Here is a 6,935-nt window from a genome sequence, read left to right as displayed (position 1 = left end):
TTGTCTTTTTCACGACAGGTGGATCAAAACTTTTTACACCCATCCATTTGGTCAATTGTGCATTAAATATGTCCTAGTATTTTAGAAAATTGACTTGGTACAATTTTGCAACAAATATATGGTAGGTCCTTCACAAAAAAACTCATTTTGGGCACTCGAAAGATGGAAAATGAAATTTCCGTGCAAAAAAAATGATAACTTCCCGAGGCAACATTGTTTGTCATTCCAATATGCACCCTTGTGGACAATATAAGATCATTTGAACAAACTATGCCATGAATGTGGACATAAGATTGAGCATTTGGGTTGAAAGCCATGAATCTTCATGGATGATAGCTCATTTATGAGAACACTTTTTAAAAAAAATTGTCTTATTACAAGTTTATTATTTTTTCTTGTAACTTAGTCACATATAATGACAAAATGTGAAGGTTTTCCAATTTTTTGATTTTTTTGATTTTTTTTATGCCCGTTTCAAAATGCGGTCAAAACGGCGGGCTTGACTGTTCCTAGCTAGTGGTTGAATCTTGGAAAACTTTTGATGTTTCTATGATTAAATACAACTTATGTACCTAGAAATGATTTTTGAAAAAAAGAAAGATCAAACTATGAGGGAGCTGCAGTTCAAATTTGACCCGCTTCCTGCTAAATCGGCGGGAATTTGTCTTTTCACCAGAGGTGGATAAAAACTTTTTACACTCAAAAATTTTATGAATTGTGCATTAAATATGGCCTAGTATTTTATAAAATTGATTTGGTCCAATTTTGCAACAAATATATGGTAGGTCCTTCTCAAAAAAAACTCATTTCAACCAGTCGGAAAATGGAAAATGAATTTTCCGTGCAAAGAAAATGAAAACTCCCTTAGGCAACATTGTTTGTAATTCCAAGATGTGGCCTTGTGCACAATATGAGATCATTTGAACAAACTATGCCATGAATGTGGCCATAAGATTGATCATTTGGCTTGAAAGCCATGAATCTTCATGCATGATAGCTCATTTTTTAGAACACTTTTTTAAAATAATTTCCGTATTACAAGTTTATTATTTTTCCTAGAAACTTGGTCACATATAATGACACAATGCGAAGGTTCTCCAATTTTTTGATCTTTTTTGAATTTTTTATGCCCGTTTCAAAATGCGGTCAAAATAGCGGGCTTGACCGTTCCGAGCTAGTGGTTGAATCTTGGAAAACTTTTGATGTTTCTCTGATTAAATATATACTTATGCACCTAGAAATGATTTTTGGAAAAAATAAAGGTCAAACTATGAGGCAGCTGCAGTTCAAATTTGACCTGCTTCCAACTGAATCGGCCGAAATTTGTCTTTTTCACGACAGGTGGATCAAAACTTTTTACACCCATCCATTTGGTCAATTGTGCATTAAATATGTCCTAGTATTTTAGAAAATTGACTTGGTACAATTTTGCAACAAATATATGGTAGGTCCTTCACAAAAAAACTCATTTTGGGCACTCGAAAGATGGAAAATGAAATTTCCGTGCAAAAAAAATGATAACTTCCCGAGGCAACATTGTTTGTCATTCCAATATGCACCCTTGTGGACAATATAAGATCATTTGAACAAACTATGCCATGAATGTGGACATAAGATTGAGCATTTGGGTTGAAAGCCATGAATCTTCATGGATGATAGCTCATTTATGAGAACACTTTTTAAAAAAAATTGTCTTATTACAAGTTTATTATTTTTTCTTGTAACTTAGTCACATATAATGACAAAATGCGAAGGTTTTCCAATTTTTTGATTTGTTTTTAATTTTTTATGCCCGTTTCAAAATGCAGTCAAAACGGCGGGAATGGCCATTCCTAGCTAGTGGTTGAATCTTGGATTTTTCTGGGTGTTTCTCTAATTAAATAGATACTTTAGTACCTAGAAATGATTTTTGGAAAAAATAAAGAGGAAGCTATGAGGCAGCTGCAGTTCAAATTTGACCCGCTTCCATCTGAATCGGCAGAAATTTGTCTTTTTCACGTGAGGTGGATCAAAAGTTTTGACACCCAACCATTTGGTTATTTGTACATTAAATATGGTCTAGTATTTTTGAAAAATGATTTGATACAATTTTGCAAAAAATATTTGGTATGTCCTTCACAAAAAAAACTCATTTTGGGCACTTGAAAAATGGAAAATGAATTTTCGTGCAAAGAAAATGAAAAGTTCCTTATTACTATTTTGTTATTTTTTTCTTCTAAAAACTAGGTCATATTTGATGACATGATGAGAAGGTTTTTCATTTATTTCATTTTTTCCAATTTCTCAGGTCAAGTAAATAGCTGAAATGATCTAACATCTTATTTTTAAATTTATTAGGACCAATTTAATTGGTCATAGTATTGTATTGCGTTGGATCCTCCCGGATCCAACAGTAGCCGTCACTGCTCGCCTCCCCCACCAACCCCACCTCAGGCGAAACCCTAGATGGCATCTTCCATCCACCCCCCCCGCCTCCTTTCTTTCTTTCTTTCTCTCCCTCCCCCCTCAGTCCTCTCCCCTCTCCCCCGATGCAGATCCCCCTCGTCCTCCTCGTCGCCGCCACCCACCCCTCTGAACCTCGCCGCCACCCACCTCTGTCGCTGCCTTCACTCTCCCCTCGTCTCCCTCGTACTCGACCAACCTCGCCGCCCACGGGGCTCTCGCATCGCCGCCACTCCACGCCCGCGCACGACAGAAGAGAAGCCCGAGGTCCTCCTCCGATGCTTCTCTGCCTTACTCGCCCGCGGGGCTCTCTGCTCCACTTCGACTGGACGGCACAGACAGAAGAGAAGCCCTTGTCGGTCACAGGTCCTCGCCTCCGCCGTCGTAGCTCCAAACCCTCGTCGTTCGGATCCAGCCGCCGTCGCAGCTCCGAACCGTCGTAGTCCGGGTCCAGCCGCCATCGCAGCCATGCCGTTCACCCCGCACCCTCGCCCTTTTAAGGGACGCACGCACCCCTCTTCGATTCACGATTCGTCCATGGTCTCACTGATCAGATCTGATTGACCGACCTCCGATTCATGTTGCAGGTGGCCACGGTCTCCGCCGTCGGTGTCGCGGCATCGTCTAGGGAGCCTCGCGCGGGAGGCAGAGTGGCGAGCACACATCCGTGCGTCACCGGCCATGGACCATAAGGATGAGCACTCCACCCACCCCGACCAGGAGGTCGAGGAGGAGGAGGAAGAGGAGGCCAAGCGCCGGATCGGATGGACCTGGTCGTGCCCATACCATACGTCCCCGACGAGAAGGGCTACGCCTTCGCGCTCAACGACGACAGCGCCTACAGCTTCCGCTTCTTGTTCATCGTCTCCAACAACATTGTGTTGGGGCTCAAGTACACCAACACCGTCTGGAAGACTGGAGTAAGAGGTGACACCACACACACACCAACATCATCACCCCTCCTAATGTCGTTCTTTATCTGGTTGTTAGATCGTACTTGTACAGAAGTATGATTCTAGATCAAATTAAAATGAAGGTTGAATATAGTACTCTTAAATTTGTTAAGTGACCTCGATTGTTCCTTTTGAATGCCACAGTAAATGATTCTCTGAAAGTTCCTATGGTACTCTTGAGGAACATTTAAGACGTCAAGAAAAAGATATATAGGACATTTTAGATAACATAATGGCATCCTAACAGACCATATTTCCTTAAGGAGTGTATTATGTACTGATTTCTGCACCCAGTATAATTAATAACGGCGTTTTGATAATTAGTGCTAAGTAATAATCACTGGAGATGTACCTGATCAAAATCTGAGTAGAAGGGTAATCGTTTCGAATAGCTCTGAAGAACATCCCATGATTTCTCAACGAGGCCCCACCAGCTGCACTATTACTTGGTGAATACTTTCAAAAAGTATGTCAGAACTTAGGAGAGTGTTAGCAATACGTTACCAATTTTGTGCAGTCTGAAACTCAGGCTGTTGTTTAGTTTCATATATCCATCCAGGAGCAAATATGGCAGTTGAGACATCATCTTTTTTAAGTAGATCAAGGGCAACATTTGTCTAGAAAAAAATAACAGTTGGCAGTTTAATAGAATGCATTTGCAGTCGGGCACAATAGTTAGAAAGGCTGATCTACTACATTACTGTAGTATTCAATCAATGTTGTATAGCCAGCATGTTTTACAACAGTTGAGCATTCAACATTGGAGTATGCATCTATTTAACACTTAATATGCAGGGCAATTGTTGAGTTACACTCAGAATACCTTACTAATTTAGTTGCTAGTTTCGAAGCAGAGTATAGATAGGAAGGAATAAAATACACTGCAGCAAGAATCATGAGTCGAACCAAAAAGAGAGAAGATTTCACGTACATTCCATTTCCCACCACCGAAAGTATTTCAGCCGAAAACGTCAATACCCATGTACACATCATACTTCCGGTCACCAGCAGTTGTAGCTGAATCTCGTGGATACTTTTCCTACCAAAATCATCCCATAATTTTCAGGTAATCACTAAGGAGATATTGCGGGGGACCAGAAAAGGAAAAGAGGCGTACCTTCCATGTATAATTAACAAATAAGCCATCACACAAATCAAAGAATGGCTTGTTATGCTTGTTGAGCTTATCCTGCCAGTCGAGATCGCCACCCACTATAATTGCATCATACCTATAGTAGGGCCAAGTAAAAGACGCCAAATAGTTCATAAAACAAGTTTCACAACTAACACCAGTCATGCTTATTGCACAGTAGGAAATACCATATGACTAAAGATCCAGGAACAGCAGCATGCATTCTCTTGGTTAGATGATTGACAAACTCTTTCAGGTTATCGATGAACTGAATGTTGAGCTTATTTGCACTACATATGCAGATACTACATTTCCCTCCTGAATCTGACATCTGTATAACTAGATACTAGATACTAGATATGTGTGATCATTTTGTCTAACTATCTTCCTTGTGTATGCTTGTTCTTGAACTATAGGGCATAGAGGTTCCGCTGGTAACAAGTTCCGAATGTCGCCGGGTCTGCCGGTTGCAGCCACTGTCAACTGCGCTGATAACACTAGTGCCAAGACCTCTACATCATCTCTGTGAAGGTAATCAAGGGGCGCCTGAATAGGCTCCCTTCTGCCTGCGTTGATGACATGGTTATGGCCACTGTCAAGAAGGGCAAGCCAGACCTGAGGAAGAAAGTCAAGCCGGCTATCATTGTGAGACAGTGTAAGCCATGTCGCCATAAGGACAATGTCTTCATGTACTTTGAAGGTACTGCAAAGTTCTTCTGATGACTTCAGTCATTCTGCACTAGTGTACTGTAGTAATTTAATTTGCCTAGTGAGTTTGATGTTTGTTAAGCTATTAGTTGCCACTGTTTAATTTTTTGAAACCACTTGATGAACAAATGATGTATGTTAACTACATTGTTGTTAATTCGATAGGTGCTGGAGCAGCTGAGCGGACAGTCACCGTTGTTCTCCAAGGGTGAGTTTCTTAAATCTGACTTGGTCTTGGTAGACATGTCAATTATGGTTAATATCGGTGGTCCTAATAGGAACGATATTGTGCTATTGCAGCGAGGTACATTGTCAGGTCATTCGGTATCAGGCGTAATGAGAAGATTGCGTGCTACGTGACTATCAGGGGCGAGAAGGCGATGCAGCTGCTGGAGATTGGCCTGAAGGTGAAGGACTATGAGCTGCTCAGGAGAAACTTCAGCGACACCTAATGCTTTGGCTTTGGTATCCAGGAGCACATCAATCTCGGCATGAAGTAAGTTGAATTGGTGGCAACACTTCTTGTGTCAGTGAGGTGCTTGTTTGGACTGGTTAATACTTATTATTCTGTTTCATTAGTAAATAGTTGAAACCAAAATCATAGAGCAGAAAGATATTTGGCTGAAGTGGTCTTTCATTGTAGCACCAAATACTGAAGTTTGGGGTGGGTGAAATCTTAGGCTTTATCCTTCAGGTTTAGCTTGTTATGAAAAATTATTTACTTGCCATGTGTTGTATGCCTGCCTTTCTTTGGCTTCCTGAAATCACATTTTGTTTGACAGGGTCCAAATTTAATTTGCTCATCGCAAACAAGTCAAAAAATTGTACGTAAGTGCATCTTGCTGAAACTTTGACCCAATCTAGTTGGATCTTCAGTTTCTTGTATCTTCTATGAACAAATATGCATCACTTTTTTTTGGTTCAAGCGAACTCAAGAGTCCTTTCTAAAACCGTAGCCAAGCTGTACCTCCTGCTACTGGAACCATAAAGATGAATGAATTATTTCTCCTACTCAACTCTTTCCTCTCTGTCTGTCTACGATAGTAGGATTCATGCACCAAGCCCAGAACCTGAATCTTTTGTTTGGCTGCTAGTAAACCAGGCTGAACTGTTTCCAAGTGCAAGTTGGATAGAACCTGCAATTAAGTGCAGAGACATATATGGATTCTGGTTCAATTCGTATGTATGTTTGTATGTGCATGCTTATGACTTTGACTAAAACTAGTTAATTCATTGTTCTACCTTGAAGGTGACCTGTCCCTAGCTGTGCACTTTGGTCGTTCCTGCTAATTTCAGTTCCTATGATTTTTAATCTCCGTTTTCTATTTTCCCCAGCTGCCAAGACTTTGAGTGTGTGGTGATAGCAGCTGACACAGAGCCGATCGAAATCTTCCTGATGATAACTAGGTACAAATTCTGTCCATATGCTGCATCATGTATAGTACTGCTAATTAGTTTGTATGTCGTTGCTTGCGTGATATGGTTGGACCAACGACTGTCAAGCTCATAATTTTGTATGATGTGTTAAATATTAATAGAATATATGATATGACTTGTGTGCGGGCCTCTAGTATCTTACTCATCTGTAATGTCTTTGTTCTCTTGCCTTTCTTTGGCCTGCTATTTTTATATTTATCAAATGAAAGGACATTCTGTTTGGCAGTGGGCGGTTTTGCTAAAAAATAAGTAAATAAATTGTA

The 6,935-nt window shown here is 40.5% G+C and overlaps 1 long non-coding RNA gene across 1 annotated transcript; it reads left to right on the top strand.

Annotated features, from left to right (window-relative positions):
• Positions 1–5,010: 5,010 nt before the first annotated feature.
• LOC119342070 lies at positions 5,011–6,683 on the top strand. Its single transcript, XR_005165369.1, has 4 exons — positions 5,011–5,227; positions 5,401–5,443; positions 5,536–5,731; positions 6,571–6,683. It is a non-coding gene; the product is annotated as an uncharacterized LOC119342070 (long non-coding RNA).
• The last annotated feature ends 252 nt before the right edge of the window (positions 6,684–6,935 follow it).

Source organism: Triticum dicoccoides, chromosome 7B, assembly GCF_002162155.2.
Source record: "Triticum dicoccoides isolate Atlit2015 ecotype Zavitan chromosome 7B, WEW_v2.0, whole genome shotgun sequence".
NCBI classification, from domain to species: Eukaryota; Viridiplantae; Streptophyta; class Magnoliopsida; order Poales; family Poaceae; genus Triticum; species Triticum dicoccoides.
The sequence above is the reverse complement of the archived record's forward strand: the minus strand, read 5'-3'. Positions and strand labels throughout refer to the sequence as shown.